Here is a 21926-nt window from a genome sequence, read left to right as displayed (position 1 = left end):
CTTCAACAAAAAACTACAAATATTTATTATTTTAGGAGCTTCGCTATTCTTTACTCAGGGCCATTAGATGATGTAAGAATAATGTTGGATTCAAAAGGCTTACTTAACCCATTGTAGTTTTTAAATAAACCCACAGCTGTCCCAGTGCATTATTGGTTACACAAACAAATAACTTCCAAATAGTATAACTCCTTTAAAACACAATGGATTCTTGTTTTTTCCAGTTTTATGATCTGAGACCCCTTCAGAACAACATAGACGTAGCTTCTCATATTTTAGTCTAGTATTACCAAATATTCAACTCGGTTCGCCTCCCACATAGAAGTCCCTTTATTGTCTGTAATATTTCTGCATCTCCCATCATATGGGATTTGAAGCTGTAGATTTCTATAAAAGATCCACAGAGTTAATGTAAGCTGAGAGCTTTTCACTTTAACAGCTTCTTTATTAGCCCTTTCGGGAAATTAAGACACAAAAGTCACCGCTAAAACACTATACTGCCTGCTTATCTACATCCCATCACACTGGGTGTCTGCCTTGTGGTAGTGGCATAGAAGGATGCACTGCTTTAGTTAAATAATGCTCCATCATCACCTTCCATATGACACTGTTGCAAACAACAATTTAATCACCAGCTAAAACAGGCTGCCTTGGGTATGTTGGACATGTCAAACTATTTCAGGTAAAGGTGTCACAGCTCTGACATGTAATGTGCAGCATGTTGCGGCACTGCTACAAAACTACAAAAGTGCTACTAAGATGCCACAGCAATAGCCTGATAATGTTAATCTCATCCTACACTGTGCAGACTATCTGTGCAGATGAAAAGTCACTCACCTCAGCATGCTAAATGCAAAGTAGCTTCAAATAATGGCAACCCCAATCTTGTGTCCAATTGATTCACCTAATGTTTAAACGAGGAAGCTTTGAAGGAACATTAAGCTGTTCCTCCATAGATATGTGGGGACGTCATGCCCTTCCTGATGCAGTGGAAGGCTTTGACTTTTACATCCTTCATCCCTATATACACATTATATTCAAGATGAGAGCACATTCAAAATTTGGTAAACTGTCTTTTATCACTGTATTTGTGTCTCAGGCTAATGGCTACTGTTAGAATATAAATGGAGGTAAAGGATTATTGATCACAGTAACGAAAGTACCAGAAAGATCGCATAATTAGCTTTACAACATCACTTTTTGGGATGAGTTAATGTTAGTAATTTGTTGAAACTGTTTCTAAATTAGGTGACATCATTGTGTACCGTTGGACCTATGAGCACAACAAAACCTTTTTGTGTGGTTTTATGTTTCTGTCCTGTTGGAAAATACAGAGCAACAGATTCAGAATCGGATCAAAATCAGGGAAAATCCAAATTTTTTTTTTTTTAGAGAGAGGTACTTGTTTCTTATATTGTAATGTAATCTGAGTTTCAGATTTACTAGCCACCCATCTGTAGCCTCGTGAGACCATCCTGATCTCGCGAGCTTTCAAGGTTTCACTCGCAGATCAGTCTGGCTACTCTCCGTTGAAGAAAATTTGGAGCCGTTCACCAAACGAACGTCCAATCAGAGGCGGGTTGAGGTGTGACGCAACGGGAAGCGCGACAGTTCAGTCTAAACAACATGGCGGCTTCAGCCGAGGAAACTAGCGTTAGCGTGGCTATCGAACAAGTTTTATCGGAATTACAGAGTATTTCTTTGCTGAGCTAACGAGCCTTTACCTGCAGCAGCAAGAGTAGCTTGGCTTGTGGTTGTGTTTTCGTCGTCGCTCTGTTACGAGCGACGACGAATCTGATTGGTTCATTTGGCCCGTCTATCACCAACATAGGCCAATAAGCTAACCAGTATTTTCGCCCCTTCCCAAAATTACTTCAACGGAAGGTTTCCAGATGGATATGCGGAGCAAATCTATCTGCCGGAGTCAGGTAAACCCATCTGCCCAGTGACTTTCAACTTGATCCCCACCAAGCCCTTTGGTCTGGCCACCAATTGTTTTATTGTTAATTCAGCTACGTCTTGGCTTACTCTTTAGAGAGACGGATGTTTCAGCTGTTCGGCCGCTGGCCTGGCCTTTGTGTAGCTCACACATTGAAAATGGAGAGAAAAATGTGCACTTAATGCAAGGCTTAGATTGAAGTAAAGATGAAATGAGTTGTGGAAGAACCAGTTGTGTTGATGGAAGCAGTTGGCAAATGTGCATGAGCTGCCGCTAACAAAGATTGTTTTGATGAATTTGTCAGCTGAATTTCAGATATTTACATTATTCTAAATAATTAGTTTTACAGAAAAACCTTTTTTATTTGTTAATATGTTTATATTTAGCAAACATTTTTATCTTTTGCACCACACACTTGAAAGTATGAATCATATGTATAAAGTGCCATCTTCAGCCTGACATAATAAATAAAATCAAGCTGTAATTAATGCATTTTTCAATGAAATAACCCTTAATATTCAGAATGTTCAATTTACTAGAAATAGATCAGTTGGAGGTCAACTACAAAGACAAGCAACATCTGTTGCACCTTTTAATTAAATGTAATAATAGAGGCTGTAACTTTAAAGTCATCTTGTTAAAATCTAATTTTCACACTATTCACACAAATGTGATTAAAACAAGATAAAGAAAGATTAATCATTAAACATTAAGCCTGCACATTAATATGTGCAGGCAGATAGTCAAAAGTGTGTCAAGTATGGGAAATATAACTAGCAGACAACCTGGCAAGCTTCAGAGAGCATTCAACAGGTTAAAATGCTAATTAATTAACAGTACTTTTTTGTCCTTCTTCTGGCTCACCACAAGCTGTTTGGTATCTTCATTCAGGTTCTCCAGCGCTCTGTGGCTGCAGTTCCTAATCAAAACTTAATGTTTACAGGCCTCCTTACTTTAGAACAACTGAGCCTTTGAAAACATGAAATCATAATTTTGGTTTGACTAAGAGAAGTCTTAAACAGATTTTTATAGTCAACGTCTACAGTGATGTTGACGAATCATGGCAACGTTTAACTGAACATTCCTTTTTGAGTTGTTACTTGGAGTGTTATGATTGAGCACAGGAGGCGAGACCAAACTCGATATCAGGTTCAGAATTTAGGACAAGGGTCATATGGTTCAACTTGGTTTTGTTATGTATGGAAAACTTAGAATGCATTATGGATAAATTGCTGATTTGACACATTGTGTTCTTTCTGTCATTATTTAGAAGTAAGTATCTACTTTTCTGAAGAATAAATGTCCTTTTAAGAGATTTATATTGAAACGGCATTCTTTGCCTTTGATTTGATGCTTTAAAGCTCACTGTGGTGTCAAATGTTTTTGGCTTTTAAATAACTGAGATCCAAAAATGGTAATTTTAACGCTGTACTGGTCACTAGATCCTCTTCAATCAGAGATTTCAAGTAGATTTGTGGTTGATTAACAGGGCCTGGTTTAAATGTCAAACCCCCATCCAGTATTTTGTTGAATTTCTACAGACAAAACACAAGTGTCACAGATAGTTATAAAAAAAAAAATCATGCTCTTTAATTGATCAAATTTAGCATCCTTAGCAGCCTTAGGCTAAACTGACATCAACTTGACAACACGTAGACTCTTCAGCTTGTCAAAAAAATACATAATTGCCAGCTCTTGTTTGAGAAACGATTCAAACACCACAAAACATACAATCTTTTGCAAACATTTTCTGTTTTAGTGTGTAGTTTGGAGAATGCTGTAGTTTCTTACATTTGCAAACGGTACCTGTCTTTCTAATACAAGTTCAGGGGAGGGCTGCCTGTAATTTTGTTATACTTATTGTTTGTTGGTAAAGCGTTGGTAAACTTAGAAACGAGAAGTAGAAATGAACCTAATCAGAGTCAAATTGCTGCGACATGCTTTAGTTCCTTGACTCCAGCTAGTTTCTTGAAAGCCCAACACTGATACAATGCTACACACGATTTTTGACGGTCAAACATAAGCCACAGTGTAAAAGGGACCCTTTTTTTGGCAGCATAGAATTACTGTGGCGCTCAGGGCATCAAACTGTTAACTAGACACAATGAGACACTGTTAAGACTTGTAAAAATGCTAAACGTGCATTAAAATGCTTGTAAAGTATCTGGATTGTCCAGATAATGAAATGTTTGGGGTTTCCTAAATTCATAGTTTATTTAGCATATAAATCCTCTTTAGTACCATATTTACTCAATACAACAGTGATTCAGAGCAGTGTAACCTCTATTTAGAGTTGATTATGTATGTGAGAGAGCTGCTCTGCTGTGTATCCTTGTCTTGTTGTGACTACTCTACACCCAGCTAGACCCTAATCTTCCCACCGTCTGTAACATGTTTCTTCAGCTGTGTTTACCTTCTAGCTCCCTAAAACTTGAAAGGTGGACTGAATGCCTACCCCAGCACTCACCCGCTGACATCTGTCAAGACTGATTATCATTCAAAACCAGCATTCCTAACCTCTTGTGCATAGTGAGCTGTTAAAAATGGGAAAACTTCCCAAACACTCTTTTAAGGCCACTTAAAACAAACTCCAAATGTTTTCACGTGACCAGATACCTTCAGATATTTAAAAGAATAAAGAACTATACGTAAAAAAAGAAAGATAATATAGGAATTTTATAAAATTACAATTTAATAACATCTTTTAAGCAAATATTGCATTGATTTCCACTGGCTGATCCCTAGAATATAAAGACTGATATTACATTACAACATTCATTGTTCATGCTAACCTTTGATTTTCTATATATTTTCTACTATATGTCTTTTATGACTAATACATTAAACCAATAGGTCTGAAAGCAGGAAACAGTGTTTACTATGCATTATTAATGAGGGTGAAATGAACCCAATGCATTTCAATACTAATGTACGCAAACTCTTGTTCACTCTCCTTATCTGTTATTGATCAGTTATATCCTAGTCTTATGTTATTGGTGCCAAATAATTAGAGACCCACGAAAAAAATTATCTAGTAAAACCTATTGGCAGATTTTTTATCTTGATGAATCCAGACTATTTGCCTGCCAATCTAAAACTCAAAAAGCAAAACCTTTTCTGATCAGTACACCAACCACACAGCGTTACTAGGTGACATTGACAACACTCTTTGGTGGTTTGGTGTTACTTAGTGAAGACGGCGCCATATTAACTAACTTTAGTATCAGACAGTTGTTTAAAAAGGAAGTCAGAACTAGTGCAGTTGATATTAAAAGCTATTTTAAAGGAAAAAGCAATATTGCTTTGTACCTCAGTGTATTATGGATCATGCTGGATTTAAAATGTTGAAAGCCTTTTGGAAGTCTCAGAGAAAAACCTGTTAATAAATACAAACAGATACCGCTGCTACTTTTAATAATGCTAATTGCTAATATACATGCTAAAACCAGTTTAAAACTTTATAAGGGTTTTGTTTTGTGTCAAAATAGCTATACAACTTTTTTACAGCAACATTGTTTTTAAATTTCTTTTTATATTATATTTCTTTAAGAGAAATTGGAATCAACCAAATTTAGCATTAGGTTAAAGCGTCACAAAAAACAGAGTTAAGAAGGTGACAACAAAATTCTGATCAATGCATCTATGGACAATCTGTTTTCACCAAGATTTGAGATTAACAGATGATAAATGGGAATAAAAGTCCATTCCTTGTTCAAACTTCTACAGCGGGTCGTCACCAGCAGGATAAACTTTCCACTCAGCTACGGATGCTTCCTATAGAGACACTTAATCTTCAGGGAATTGCTGGATTTCATGAGGGCTAACTTCATTATGCAATATTCAAGTCAAGCTAATTTTTTTTTTTTTTTGTTTCCTCTCATTTACCCAGTCTTCTGTAATTCTGTTGAAGAAGTAATTATATGGTGACTTTTACGTTTTGCTGTCCTTGAAAATGAAAAATAAACAGGAGCAAAAACTAAAGTCACTGAACACATTCAAAACCTGAACAGAGAGAAACACAAACAGGGAAAACTAAACAGTGTTTTAAAGACGCTATTTCTAAAACTCATCCTGGCAAAAATTTATATAATTCATATGGTTAAAAAGGCCGCCACATGATGAAAGTTTTAGTTATCCATTAAATATTCCAGAAAGCCATTTATTCAAGGTGGTCACAACATGATTGCGTGGTTATTATAAAGATGGACTGTTGTGAAAAATGTGTTCGCCAGAAGAGGCCGGAAGGCAGATGGATAGTGTTGTGGTTAATGTCATCAAGATGTTAGCTGTCAAGTTGCGTCATTTATAAAGAATGAGTGATGATTAAACCAGATGGATCACTCGCACTAAACTTTTAAGGAACGGTAGCGTTTTGATGCCGGCAGAAATCTGATCAATGTACACAATTCTTCTTGTTCACGTTTTAGGCTTTGTAGGCAGGATTCACTGTAACTGTTCTTAAAAGCTTGAAAGTAGGAATTAGGAAGCCACTTTAATATGCAAACTGTAAATTGGTGGGCTCCTTTTTATTTACGGCTGCCAGCTGGAGCTTCACTTTGACTATGTGTCCCCTTAAAAAGGCCCCACAGCACTGCATTATCCAGGGCCCACCTTTAGATACCATTAATATTTTTAGTGCAGAAAAAAAATTCAATTTTCACCCCGTTCTTTAAATTGTGTTATTTAATTGTTGGAACAGTAACTGCAGGCCATAACGGTAAGACCCAAAAAACCTGTTGAGGTGAATTATTGCCAGCTGACAAAAAAGTTAGAAGGTTTTTTTAAGCTAAGTGTGATAAAAGGCTCCACACTTTGTCAGTGAATCACATGGACCCTTGAGGGTTCTTTGAACTCTCAAAACTTTCTCTATCCAAAGAGATTTTGTAACCTCTTACAGATGCAAATTTATGATGGTTTGCCTCCAGTATCACAAGGTAATAAGTTTCATCCTCAGATTGAATGTGCTTCTCTTTTCTTTTGAAACATTGCTTACTTCCTGCCAAAAGACCCGCGGAGCCAAATCTTTCTTCTGCTGCCAAATGGACAAAATTAAATTAGAGTTTCGAGAGAGAGGGAAGGGTTGTGAAACTATTTTCAGAAAGAAAAGTAGGACAGGACAGGGTTAAAAATTGACAAGAAACTATCTTATTTGGTATCCTGTCTGCGTGAAACGCAAACCAGAGGAAATTTTTTTGTTTGTTTTGCTTGCTGATGTCATAATGGTGAACATTTTCTTCCTGAACGCAAATGAGTCTTTTGGCTTTATTGTGAAATTTAGTGTAGGAATGGTCAATGAGGCAAAACGGGGTGTTCTTTTAGGGTTAAAGATGGAACATCAAGATCAAAGACTTATGTTTTATGATGGCGTATGTTTTTTATTTTCTACATTGCACTGCATGGTGAACATGAGACCAGTGCAAAACAGAATAGATGTTTGGCTCAATAGTCTCCACCATTTAATTTTTGTTTTGGACGAACGAAGAAAAGATTTACTTTAAGAACAATATTCCTGAGGTAGTTTTAGTGAATGAAGAGAAATTTAAGGTTTATTGCTTTCTGTTACATTCGGTTACACTCTGGATTTTCAACACCAACAACTCGCTGCCTTTTTTTCCTCTGTGATGGAGTTTACTGAAAAGTCTGGGTTAGAAGATTTTGCCTTCTTCTGCATAATTACTGTGAAGATTTGACTTGCTTTGAATTTAAACCCTGTTTATGCTAAAAGAAAAAAAGTCAGTTTCAGATGCGGTGAAGCAACATGGTGCTGTGCAGAGCGTTTCAGTCATCAAAACAATGCAAAGGGAAAAATTTACTGCAGTCTGCTGCTTCATTAAGATAAATGCCCAAAACCTGTCATGTTGCAACATGATATTTCTCTTAAGGCCTTCATCGGCCAATCCATGGTTCTGGCAGCGTTGGGATGTCCTGTTGCTGCACGTTTCACACGAGCTCAGCTGTTAATGGAATGCATGGTTGGTGGAGTTGAAATATTTTTCAGCTGGCTGGCATAGAAGTGCAAGCTTTGTCAGAGAGTAGTAAAGCAAGTCTACTGAGACTTTTTCAGCACTACAAAACTGCAGTAAAATAACCTCAATGATTCATAGCAATAAAGATCCGGAAATTATCAAAGGGAGTTAGGAAAATCTGGACAATATTTTGGGAGCAACTGTTTTTGTGGACAATATATTTTCATTTGATGTTTTAGAGGCAATTATTAAAAGACTGCACTGGACACCTTGTCTTTTTGCAATTTATTGTCTATTCCTTTGTTCATTTTGTGTGATTTTGGGGTTCTTGCAGGATACTTCCTAGTAGTCAGTGTCTTACCTCAGCTGACAACATTAATAGCAGTTCCAGTAGTGCCACTTTTTCTTTCCTCCCCATCTTTTGTTATTTACTGTTATTTTACCGATAGAGGTGTGATGAAAAAAACATGTCGGCAAAATTTGGGGAAAAATCAAGATTACTGAGCTTTTTGTTTGTTTGATTTTACTGGTAGTGTAAAGTAGGGCTGGGCGATATGGCCTAAAATCAATAATACTATATATTGAGCAGTTCACCTTGATAATGACAAATGCACAATAACACTAACCCCCACACACCTCCTGGGCTACTTCACAGCTCGTTATATTGATGGTGTAATTCACCCGTACAATCACAGCTAAATTATCTTAATAGATGCACGTCCCAACTACACATATTCCCCTAACAGGGCATATAGGTTAAATATGAAGTAATAATAAAAACACTATGGTGTGGCCGCACCTTTAAAAATAGATAACCCCATTAAGATGTACACACTTCCCAATTGCCAGGTACAGTCTGTGCCCAAAACACTGCAACGGCATCCATCTATTGATCTCGGCAGCTTTAACAATGTTTGCGAGAGTGGTTATACCATCAGGGGCCTCTTGCTTGATTTCCCATACAAAGAGCTTAAACCTTGTCCGACCTTCTCCCCGGTCTCAGCTGGAAAACATGCCGCCTCGAGCTCTCTAGTGTATAATGTACAGCCAGACTAATGAACGGGTCCATCGTGCGACTGGACCAGAGATCAGATGTGGCCGTAACCTATTTAACAGCTGCTTCTCTTCCTCCTGGAGCAGCTCTACTGCCGCGGCTAAAACATTTGCAATTTCCTCCATCTTCTCAACCTCCCCATCTCTTTTGCTTCTTGTTCCAAACGGGATGGGGTGAAGTCACGTGACTAAAGACTGTACATGTAGTCCACCGCATTAAAGGGACAGGAACGTAGCCTACCTTTACCTATGAAAAACAACTTTTTTCTAAAAAATGTTAATACCGAAAATACAGACACAGGCAAAATTACGGTTATTGTTGTAAAATTTGGTGTTGTTAAATGTTCAGCTTATCGCCCAGTGTAAAGGTTTCACACTGGACAAAACTTATCAAAAGATCTGTAACAAGTGAAAAAAAATTTACGTCCATGTATGATACACTTACCCTTGATGGCAAACATGATGCCATTTCTTTTTATTTACACAGCTCTTATTTCACACCTTATTAAATAAAAATATTTAATTTCCCAGAACAGAAGAGATTGATAATCATGTAGTAATCAATTGAGAAACTTGTATATCGACCGCCCCTTTAATTAGAGGCTATTCGATCTAAAATATTAAATAAATTTTTTTGTGTGTCCTGTCTGAAAATGTGGCAATAAGAATTGTTGTCTTAATGCCAAAAAGAGCCCTACAGATTTTACTTTGACAAGTGGAGCCTTACTGCTTTCGCCGTAGTGCCCCGCTTGATAAATACATGCAAGAAGCTTTATTATAATTTTTGCTTGGAATATTGTAATTGTAATGCATCTGGATAAAGTATTACAGATGCAATCAAGTATCGCCTTGATACCATCAATGAAGTATATACAGTATTAATTAATACGACATGTATAAAATTATAGCTAAGATAATAATAGGGGTTTTCTGTATAGAAGTAAGCCAGTAAGTACCTGATTTCAGACTCGACCTGAACTTATTCCGTAATGACTTTAGACCCCTGGTATGAGGCACGACTCTTAGTAGCAGCTTCCATCTTATGTAATGAAGGATGGCATGTGAGTTGTGGACTGCAGCTGCTGCTGATGTTTTACTGTAAAGAGAGAAGCTTGATTATTAGCCAGTGATGTTGGTGGGTTATGGGATGTCAATGGCTCATAACAATCTGTTCATATTAACTATAGCTTCACAAGAATGACCACATAAATGTATCTGCAAATGAACGCTGTGATAAATGACTTGAATTCATTTCAGGACGAAACAGAGGGTAGCTTCCCCTCAACATTTTCTTGCTGCTACATTGTTGTTCTTTCAGAAGCTCAACACTCAATTACTCACTATATTGGTCCAGTTTGTTCTGTTGTAATTTATACTGTACATTTTGCAGTCTTTACCATTTAGAATATTTAAATGTTGATTGAGAAAATGGTTTCCCAATATTATTAAACCTCCCCATCTCAGAGTGGGGAGAAGAAAACCCTCTTAGTATTTGGTGCAATAACAGTGAAGGAGTGCACAATAAAAAGGAGATAAACATGTGTTGAATAAGTCTTCACCTAGACAGAAAAGGACTTTGATTCTTTCAGAAATTCAACATTTAACAGGTTTTAATCTCATTCCATTATTTTTCTTAGAGCACAGCTGCCCATTCTATTTGAAATGGAATAAATATTACATTTAATCAAGTTTCAAAATAATATAAAACAACCATTAGCAGTTGTTAGCATGCTGAATGAAATATTAAATGATTAATTTAGACCTAAGGACAAGCATGGATTTGAATTCATAACTTACATTGAAACAGAGTTAGATTTGACCTAAATCTCATGGATTAGATAGAAAAATGTTTATTTTAGTCATCATCATTAGAGACTTGACACTGGACCCTAAACTGGGGCAAAAGATTTGAGTCGACTTGAACTTTAAAAAATGGCTTGTGACAAACCTCTCTGCTGTAATGTCAAGAAATTAGTGTAGGGGTAGAGATATTCAGTCCCCCTGACTTTGACCTAGTTCACACGTAGCAGTTTTTAAATATATATCCCCTACACCATTTTTAAAAATAATACCACACACAAGGGAGGTTTTTACAAAAGTTTTCATCCACACCAGCCCGCAGAAATACACCACTGAGCGTTTTTTTAAAACAGACCAGATGCGTAGGGGTCTGTGAACCGCAAAACTAAAACTTATGTCAGCCAATCAGAATCCTTCAAAACAACCACGACTTCTTGTAGTAGTGAATCATGGTACCGGGAGGTTCGATCTTGTGGACAGGTAAAGAAGTTGAGCTTCTTTTAAACACCCTATTAGGCTATAAAGTTAATAAAACTCAAGACCATGTTGGTTGGAAATCGTTTTCAACTCTACCGTATGGCCAAGTGTATAAACAATGGTCGCACATGTGTGACGCAGCGCAGCAATATCCGTCGCAGGCCGTGATGCGCCGGACATCAATATCTGTCAGTTCATGTACACACGCAGGCTCAAAACCGGAGGGTTTATAAATCTCCACTCTGGCCGGAGTTTTTAGGATCATTCGTTTTAAGGGATGTATGATGACTTTTATGTGTGGCTGAAAGGTATAACCGCATAAAAATGTCTCTTTTTCCCCCAGATATCCTGCTACGTGTGGACCAGGCCTGTAGCACCAGGTTACCCAAGTCTTATTTTAACAATGGAGATCGTAGCTAGTTTTTAAGGAGATCTATTTCTACCTTTTTAAGGTGGAAAAACATTTCATGTGGTTGTTTGTCGAATCCACTTAGCTTCACTACCAATGTTCCCTGCCATGCTGAGAGCACAATTCATGTTGTTTTTCGGTTTGATTACTAAACGATCTACACATATCAATGACAAAATTACAAAAATCTAACATTTATTTTAAATCTGTTGGAGTAAATGAGAAAGTACAGCTTCCCGTAGTGTTCTTTGTACGGTTTGCAAGACACGTCTAGCAGCAACAATATTCCTCTGAAATCATACCTTTCACTCTGACAGTCAGCAGCCCCATTCATATTCAGTGCCTTGTTTTCACGATGAGCAGCGCAGAAATTCACTCCCAGCAGTACTTGGTTCCTGGTGTCTATTACAGCTTAGACTTCAAAAGAGCTAATTTAGGACTGACATCCTAAAAATAGAAGAGCAACACAAGGCTGTAAAACTCAGCAGGGAATGACTGTGTTCGCTGTTCTAATGAATTCATTTCTATGCATCACTTGCACCACTGATGGTCTTCGCCGTCTTGCTGTCTCTTAATGACTAACTCATCAGATCCATCGCAGTGATCAAGTGAGTTGAACTGTAAAAATAGAGCGATTTGATTTTCAGAAGAACCTTGATGTTCCCTACCAACATTTTTTCTCTCTTCTAGAAGTCCTTTCCCCTACTAAAGGAAAGCCTATCCAGTAGTGTAGATGCAGATCAGGTCTGTGCTAAACGTTTCTTCAATTCCTACTAGGAAAATCCTAGTAGGACTATTCAGCAGTATCTTTCTTCCGATTTCATTATTTTACAACAAGCCTTGCATGTTTCATCCGATTTGTTTTTTCAAAGGATCAAAAGAGCTTTCCTTTTTCAAACAATCGCACACGGGTGGCATGTACAGTCGATGCAAGCCGGTGCCTGAGGATATGTCGATGTTTTCTCAGCACTTCATAAGAAAGTAACGGTGCATATTTTTCCTTTTGCTGCCCGGAGGGTTTGCGTATAACGCTAGAAGAGCTGAAGCTTGCCTATACCGCCTTCCATGTGGGAATTTGGTCCATGAAAAACCCCGTGGTCTTATCGTTAACGTTTGAACACAAATGTGAATCCAGATTTTTCTGCCACTACTACAGTATGTTTGATTAAGCTTTTATCAAAGTATTTCATTTACTTAACTAATTTATTGACCAACAACAGTTCTAAGAATGTGTTTTGTATAAACATATGCCAGCTTTAGATCTCCAGTATCATGACCTTGAGTAAAAAAATTACTGTTTTACAGTATAAAAAGTATTACAGTAGCAAACAGTTTTTTATAAAAATGAACAGAAACATTATTCCCATCATTGCGAAAACAGTATAACATAGTTATCACTACAATTATACATATTTCTATAACTGTCAATAAACTATTGTTCTTCATCTGCTCTGCTTGTTTGAAGGAAACAAATCAAAATGTTTGAAATAAGAATCTGATAGAGGATGAAAATATGAAGGTTTAACCAACCTTTACCTCAGAATCCAATATGGCTGCCCTGCTGTTAAAATGTGATGATAGCCACAATAAAAATGAAGATTATTTGTATTTGTTGCAGGTTGCATCTCCTTAAATCTGTCACACATGAACGTTTGTGTACAGTTTTAGTTGATTATGTTACTTTAGTGTTTGGAAGCATAAAACAGAGAAAAAAGACTATTATCTTGTGTTATTAATAACAGCTAGCCTCTTTCAAAATGAGCGAACCCCACTAGTTGTCCAACTTGTAACTAGAACATGGTTGTGTGGCTTTCAGCCTGAATCCAGGTAGGACGTCTGCTTTAATAGACTTGCCACTTTTAGCTTGCCAGCAGTAGTTTCAAAACAGCGTTACCTTTATAAAACAAGCAGCACTGATTTAGTTTCTACGCCATAACTGTTCATGTCTTTTGCAACTTAAAATATTTTAAAGCAGCTTGCTGTCTTTCTTGTAGCCGAAGGAAAAGAGTAGTCGGTTTTGTTTCATCCGGCTGACCAGCAGTGCACAGCAAGAGGTGGGGGAGGGGCAAGACTCTGTTAGTCTGTGCTTCAAGCAGCTGGAGAACACGCCCGTCTCTCTGGCTTTTCATTGACAGGACTTTATACCATAGGCCTGATATGACAGATAATCCTTTACGTGTTAAAAACTGCAACTTTTTAAAACTATTTCTTTGATACCAGTAAGAAGCCTAAGCTTAATGTTGCTTGTTGCTTTTGCATTTTGTGGTTACATGTGCGTACTAGCAGATCTATGATTGAGGACCTAAATACGGTAATGTGCGCATCTTTGCATCTTAAGCTTGCACCCAACTGTGTCGTTTAACGCCCTGAGACAAAAGAGAGTTTCTACGTCTGGATCTTTGGTGCTGGTATAAAGTGCTTGCTGTCTGACTTCTTTGTCTTCCTCTGTGTTGAGACATTTTCCATCTACCTGAGAGGTTTTCTAACAACCTCCTTTTCGGACTAACGGAGGCTTTCCGAGCCGCAGAGCAATCAGCCCACAGAGGCAGGACAACATGAGCAGGCAGCGCAGAGACATTAGTTTCTACTTAACAATCACAGCCCCATATTCCCTTTCCTGTCATCTCTTGCTTTGGCTCACTTCTCCCAGTAGCTGTTTAGAGGAACTCATTGTCTCTGATTTTGGTACCCATTGCTCTCATAAATGAGCCTTTCCCATAAAAGTTGATCAAGAAGGAGGATCCACTTCCAGTGAATTCGTCAAATATTTTTATGGAAGTTCGACGGCTTGTACAGGGGCAGAGTTCACTGCTCATAAGTGAAACTAAGAAACACTGTGAAATGGGAAATCAGGACAGGCCTGGGCAGTTTTCCCTTGGATTTTTATCTTTAAAGTGTTTTGTTAAAGAGTTTGAAAATATGTGCGTAATAGCTGAAAATGTTATGAAAATCGAATGCGCTTGCTGATACTAGTCCCTAATTGTTCAGATGCTCCTTAAATTGTTTTCTCTTTCTAAACTTGGAGTTTACCCTTCAGAGCCCCAATGTTTTCCTCCAAAGGGAGCCAAACATGGTTGCCCTGTTAGGTAATGGTCTCTGAGCCTGGCTTTATGTATGCATACCTAAACTATGAGTCAGATTGTATGCTCAAAGATAAATTTTGCTCTATTCTAATACTCTCACCACTTAATGCTCTGCTATCTGGTTAGACTATCATATATCTGTCTCGACTGAATATTTTATGACGCGATGCCCTCGCCGAGCTCCAAAACGTGTCGAAGCTGTCGTCATTCTGTGTCTCTGCCGTCCTTTGCCCTGCAAATTGGTGGGAGAGTGTTTTATTTCTGCTGCCGTTGCAGCCTAACGAGTCCAAACGGCCGCGTAAAGAGCTCATGTTATATCAATTTATCCTCTTAAGAATTACAACTTCTATGTCTTGTGAAAAGCTTTATTACCCTCAAATGTATGTATGACAATGTAACACGTGATATATGACACAGATCAGGAAAAACGGTTTCCATGTTGCTCTCATTCGAGTTTTTTTTTTAAAATAGAAATTACTTCAGACTACACTCCCATTGTACCAGTAATTCTGTTGTTATACACAAGTTAAAGCAATAGCGCATCATTAAGCCACCTTGAAGAAGCCTTTAGCGAAGCTATGTTGCTGTAAGAGCTGAGATGGCATTTAAATTCAACACTGATATTGCTCTTAAAAGATAAAGCAGCAGGAAATTGTCTTTACAAGCAGAGATACTAAGAAGAAATAGTACTGTTATAAAGGGGAGCACAATTAAAGGTACAGCCAGTCTGGACACTAACAATGCATCCCAGCTAGCTGCTACAGGAAGTTAGAAAAGCAGGAGCCACAGCTTTTAGTATAAGGCTTAAACTCTCCTCATGTTTATTGTTTTTTACACTGTGGCATTTATCAGATAAATACATAAGAGAGAAAGTATATTTTAGATTTGTAGAGGATTTTTAAAATAAGTCTGTTGACCCTGTCCTCAGCTTGTAAGCTAACCACAAAAAGCGGACACATTGATTTCAACAGTTGTTTTTTCTTTGTTCATCAAATTGAATTTCATGGAGAAGAGTCGGACCGGATTTCAACGAGACATGCAGAGTGCTGGTGGTTACAAAGAATGAACCCACGTCCAAAAGACACAATCCTATTAACGTCCCTCGCCTTTTTGCAGCTCAATTGTCCTTTTTTCATTTTCTAGGCTCTGAAAAACAAACACGATTTTGCAAAAGTAATGATTTCTTAATGGTTTTAGAATCTTTTATAAAAGTCCTCGCAGTATTTGAATTACTACAAAATACAGCAATTGACAGGAAACCTCCAGGAATAACTGCAGAGCTCATATTTTGCATGGATGGTGCTGCATGCAGAGCAAAAAAACAATCCAGTGCTTTGCCATTATCACTTTGTGTCACTCGTCTCCCCGAGCTCAACCTCACTGACGCAGAAGCCCTTTCATGCGCTTTGATCCCGTTAATAATTGCATGCCATGCAGCTGAAAAAGAAGGGCAGATTGAAAAAGCAGCACAATGCTGGGAACTGATAGGGATAATAACAGGGGGAGGCTTAAGAGTTGTGTGTGTTCTGAGTTTAAATCCACTGTTGTCTATTCTGACTCATAGTGACAATTATGCATGTGGTCTAAAAGTTTATATCTATATATAAGTAATATGAGGGGGATTAGAAATGCATTTGTTTACTGTCGGTGACGCCACTGCTCCCTTTCGTCAAAGATTCCCCCGTCAAATAAAAGTGAAGAGGAAAAGGCTTCACTGTCCACCCTGGAGCAGCTCTGAATGGGCTCATAATGGAACAAAAGGCAGCGTCAGTGTTGGCTCATTGGCAAAAAAACGAAGGAAAGCACTAAATGGAGACGCAGGCAGGCCCAGAAAATCAACCATTTTTATTTTAATCATTCTCAGTCCCTTTTTTTGCACTACAGCTAGAGTTTGATTCCTATGACATTCTTCCATCTCGTTGTCATCACTGGAGCTCATCACTGGAACGTTGTCAACCCCTGGAGTCAGGGGTTTTATTCTCTGAGATACTAGGATTGTTATAGTGTTTGCAGTGTAACAAAAACATGTATTTTTGGACTGATTGGCGCTTTGCTTGAAATGTCCTAAAATCTAACGGCTACTGTTTCCGTAGCGCTCTGTAAAGTAGTTCCCCAAGCTAGCAGCAGATGGAGGACGCACTGACGGCTTCAGCACCCAATGCACTCTCTCTCTCACTGTCAGCACCCTGGTAAAGCGTAAAAAAAGGATGTGGGTTTGATATAGATCTACTATGTTGCTGATGTTCTGAAAACCTATCACCGGAAAGATGTCTAGCTTTATATTATGATAATATCGTTGTTTTGTTTTCAAAAATTCATGTGACTTGACAGCCACAGCCGTCAGTGAAATCACGTCATCCTCCTATTAACTTGTTTGCTCTCTCTTTTGCCCAGACTAATATCGGCTGTGATTCGAAGCCTTTACAATGACGTACAAGAGGAAAATAAATGGCTAATTGAACGGTTTTAATATTGTAATTGCAGACATAAGTTAAGTCTGGAATAATTAATGTTAATTTCCATTCAATCAAGAACTTTGTTGCTTGTATGTGATGATACGGGCATCTCTCAAATCATATTAACAATTTAAAATGAGTATCAGTTTTGAAAATATTTTTTTCAGTTTTTATTTACATGTTATCAATAAATCCGTTGTTCAAATAAATAATTTCCTTAATAATCTATAGAAAAATCCTGCTTACTATTAAAGCAATCAAATTCTTATAATTTTGTGTGTTTCTACTGTGGTTTGAGGGCAGAAGGCCTCCTTGACAATCACCCCAGCCTTTACATTCTTGAGGATGTCCATACGCTTGTGATGAAAAATAAGTTTACGTTGAGGATTTAGAGGTGTTCAGGTGTGAAAGCACAGACGACAGCAGTATTCCAGCGTTGAGTATTGACTCCCAAACACGAATCTCACATTCAGTCACAAATGAAAGGGGACGAGCCGTAATTGGCAGGTTTGCCAAATGTAATGGTGCGTAACCACAGGCATTTTTCCCAGAAGCAATCATGCATTATGTGTGGTAACATATTGTTTGTAGCAGCTGACTCACTCAGGTAGCATAGCCACTGAAACTAAACACGGCACGGATCTTTGGATCCTGTCTGTTTTCTCTAGTTCTTTGGGAAGTAATCCAAGTGGTCATGTTTAGCGATTATCCTGTTTTTGAGGGGAAACTATGAAAGAAATTCTGTTTCTTGATTTGTAAATCAGGTAGAGAGAGACACCCCTAAGGGCTTGCAATTTTAACTGCGTCATAAGGCGGTTCTGCATAACACCGTATTACTTTCACATGAAGAATCTTTGCAAAGTACTTCATCTAGTTTCAGTTTCTGCCTGTTTGGGTCTGGCCTTCCTCTAACCAGTGGAGCTAATCATCACCTGCAGTCTAGTGTAAGGCAAGCCGCATTTCACCACTTAGTCTGCAGTGAGACTGAGTGATGAAGCCGATAGTATTTTCAGCCAATGATCTCTAATCTGATCCCAGAGAACGGCACGCATCAGTTTCCACAAGGCATACCAAGCATGTCTGTTGTTTTAATCCGTCTCCCAGAAAACATTTGTCTGTGTAAAGTGTCTGTTTTCCGTTAACATGGCTAATTACTGACATTCCTCAAGATTGACTTCACCCAGACTTTTACTTTGATTTCATTCTCTGGCTTTTTCTTTGCTCTCTTTGCTACTTGCTATTTTTTTTACCCCCGATTTACTCAACAGCTTCTCTCCCGTCTGCATCTCAGTTTTTTTTTTTTTTTTAAACTTTTGGTCCTTTATGTCCATAGCAAAATGTTAAACGTACCTGGATATTTATTGTCTACTATAACCCCCATGAAAAAGCCTGCAGTGCAGACTCTGACCTGGCATGGCCCTTTAAACTGCTGTGACCTGACTTTAGTTGTAATACAGATCCCCGCTCCCGCTGTGTGAAAGCCATGTGGTCCTCGTGTCAGGAAGGACCTGAACAGGTCAGCCGCTAACAGCTGTCACATCTGCATGCACATTACCTCCATGTTCCAGGAAATGTCCCGCTTTGGCTAAATGAACTGCCAAGGTGCCGCTGAGACTAAACACCCGAGAAGCTGCTATCCATCAGTCGCCTTTGTCTTCAAAATGTTTTGAAAAATTCAGCCAGAATTGCTCTGGTTTGTTTTGATTGGTGCAGATTTCGATTTAGCGAACGTCTCCCATTAGTGACGAACTGTGGAGGCAGCAGTGGAAACTCCTGGGCAAACCATCTGTGGAAAAACTGATTGGTTATGTTTAGGGTGAGCTTGGCCCAGAGGCTCCCGACTCTCTGATTGTCTTGGTAGCACTTGATCCGCTTAAAGCCTGGCGCACGTTCTCATACTCCTTAAGCCTTTTTACATCTTGTCACATTGGGACTTTGGTTTGAATTTACTGGGGTTCTCATGTGATGCGGTCTATCTCCAGTGGTCATTGGGAGAGAGGTGGCGAACACTCAGAAAAGTGAACCGTGAGGTTTTTTTTTTATAACTTATGTTTCTGTTAATTGATAATGGCAGGTTTTGAATCACTTGATGTAAAATAAGGAAAATGATAAATAAATAATAATAAAAAAATTGTAGTTTTCCTTACAGTTCCTTCCTCCTATTAATCCAACAATCAGCTGATTCAGAACATCAAATAACTTCAAAACTAGAATAGTTCAAGTCTGACACGATGTTGTTCTCCGGATGTTGCATTTTTATTTGATTCACCGCACCGAGAGACGTACTGGGTCACGTTCTCTGTTTAGTCTCTGAGTCAACAAACTGTTTGGCTGCTGACACATCTATTAAATTTGCAGAAGGCAGAAGAACCAGGAGCGTCTTGTGCTTTACTCCATATCGCTGGAAGGCTGACAGCTGCTTGACTCTCACAGTGTCTGTGAAATGTAAGGTTAAGAGGCATCATGGAACTGATAGGGCTCTTTGGGAATTCGGCTCTACTGAGAGGAATGCCCTCAGCCTCATTCTTTCTGGGGCTTTTTCTGTTTTTTTTTTTTTTTTTTTTTAAATCCTCTGCATGCGACAAGAGTTGTTAACAAGCTCTGGTGATGTGGCTGTTAAAGACATCTCTGTACACTGGGAGCATGGCCATTAATACCAGCAGGGGAAATCTATACCATGTCTAGCTAGCTGTCTTCGTCTGATACTTTTTCTATTTCTTCTTGGTGTTTTTTAGTTTTTCACTATTTTCTACCCGGAACAAAAACTTGCCGTAGTGTTTTCTCCAGCCATTTGTTTTCCTTCGGCTCTCTCGTGTTGCGACTATCTCACTTCACGCTCGTTCCCTCCCCTCGTCCCCCGTGTAGCTCCTGAGCTCTGCCTCCGTCCCCTCCTCTCATTCATGCTCTGGCTTCATCTCCACCAGGCTTTTTCATGTGGCTCACTCATCCGCCCCGACCGCAGACCGGATTCACACCAGTGCTTTGTGAGTAGTTTGCTTCCACTGTGTCGCTGTTGATGTTCATTGCTCACATCCTGCCTGCCGCTGTTCGCCGAGGCTTCGCCAACTGTTGCCGCCGCTTCTGTTCTCCAGAGGCTCGCTCCAAGGCTCAAGGGCTCACAGGCACAGATAGATGTGATGACTAGGTATGATTTAAGAGATTCCCGGGGGAAATTGGGAATATATGTGGCGAGGGTCAGATGACGTGAAATCCGGGAGAAGCAAAAGAGATGGAGTTATAAGCCTGATACCTGCATCTCTGCTGTCTCCTGCCTGCTGTCAGAGGAGTGGTGAAGGGACTTTCAGCAGTGATGGGACACCCTCTAATTTAACAGGATATGTTGGCAAGAGACAAGCTGGCTCACATTTTAATGAGTGCTCCTCATACACACAAACGTGGAGTTGACATATTTGTTCAATGTGTCACTTTTAGAGAGCCATTGCATTTTCTTTTATGGCTCAGAACATGCTTTGCCCATCCTGCTCCCTTCCGTTGGCTGGCGTCTTGACCCAGTGGTGCGCTGATGGTCCTCTTTGTCTGGGGCTGGGTGCTCGGGTTTGTGCCTGCTTACTTCTGGCGGCTGCTTTGCGGGGCCTGGGCCCTGTGGGTATGTCGGGTCCACGCTGGGGGGCGGGGCGATGCCGGGCCTCGGGTCTCTGTGCCCTGATCCGCTCCGGCAAAGCTGCGCCACTGTGGCTGTTGGGGTGTTTCCTGGGGGTCCTCTCTGCTCTTCCCTGGGGTGGGGAGGCACCTATCCCCTGTTGGTCCCTCTAGGACACCTTTGCTCTGGAGGTCCTTTCGGACATCTGTGGTTCTGGTTCCCCTGGTGTCTGCATCTGTGCTCTGGGGGGCGGGTCTTTGGCTCCTCACAACCACTACTGAACATTTTTTCATATGGATAAACCTGAGATATACAAGTACACTCTCACTAACACCTACAGGTGCTTGGATCCAGGTACTTGCAGATTCACTTCTATACAGAAAACCCCTGTTATTATCTTAGCTGTCACTGGACACTGGCCACATAATACTGTGTATTTTCCAGTGATGTTATCAAGGCGTTGGCTGTTTGTACCTGTAATACTTTATCAGGCGGTTTTGCTGTTCTTTTTATATCTCTCTTTGCATGTGTAGCAGACTCCGAGGATGTTATCTTGTTTTCTCTTTTTCCTCTCCTCTATTTATTCGCATTTTCTCCCTTCTAACATTTTGTCTTATCTTTTTCTCTTCATTTTTTTCCTCTTCTACTTATCCCCCCCCAAAAACATGCTTGTGAGGTTCACGCATGACTTTTCATGAGTTAGCGTTTATCAGACAAAGAATTAGTTGTTTTATAATATATTTCAGTTCATTTACAACTCAGTCATTTAAGAGTAGACATTTGTTGACACCTGACACTACAGGTAAAATCAGTGTACCTGTTTATGAAATAACTCAATACATTTTATCAGCATTACATGGTCTATGTTGGTTAGGTCTGTTGTTTTCTAACATTGGTCACCAACCTTTTGTGTGCTACAGTCTCCTGTCTGTTTCTCTTGCCAGTAACAATTATTTTATTCTGCTTCTCCAACATGGGCTAACTTAATAAAGACAGCTAGTGTAATGCTCTGACAACTCATCACCTAAAACAAGTATATCTTTATATGTTTCTAAAGATCCCTGGAGATGAACAGTTTTGTGATGTTTACATATGGAGCTGAAGTGTTTGGCTAACCTAGACTTTTTCTTACGTTTTTGATA

At 39.1% G+C, this 21926-nt stretch overlaps 1 protein-coding gene across 3 annotated transcripts in view; it reads left to right on the top strand.

The window, feature by feature from the left end:
- Window positions 1–21926, top strand: part of peak1 (pseudopodium-enriched atypical kinase 1) — a 109701-nt gene that overhangs the window by 26630 nt on the left and 61145 nt on the right. The window contains exon 1 of one of the 3 annotated variants that reach the window (XM_036147300.1): window positions 19803–20167. The exons of the other annotated variants lie outside the window; for them this stretch is intronic. The gene's annotated coding sequence lies outside the window, so the exon portion shown is untranslated. Of the gene's footprint in view, window positions 1–19802; window positions 20168–21926 lie in introns of those variants that run through there. 3 annotated transcript variants of the gene reach the window in all.

This window comes from Fundulus heteroclitus, chromosome 2, assembly GCF_011125445.2.
Source record: "Fundulus heteroclitus isolate FHET01 chromosome 2, MU-UCD_Fhet_4.1, whole genome shotgun sequence".
NCBI lineage: Eukaryota > Metazoa > Chordata > Actinopteri > Cyprinodontiformes > Fundulidae > Fundulus > Fundulus heteroclitus.
The sequence above is the reverse complement of the archived record's forward strand: the minus strand, read 5'-3'. Positions and strand labels throughout refer to the sequence as shown.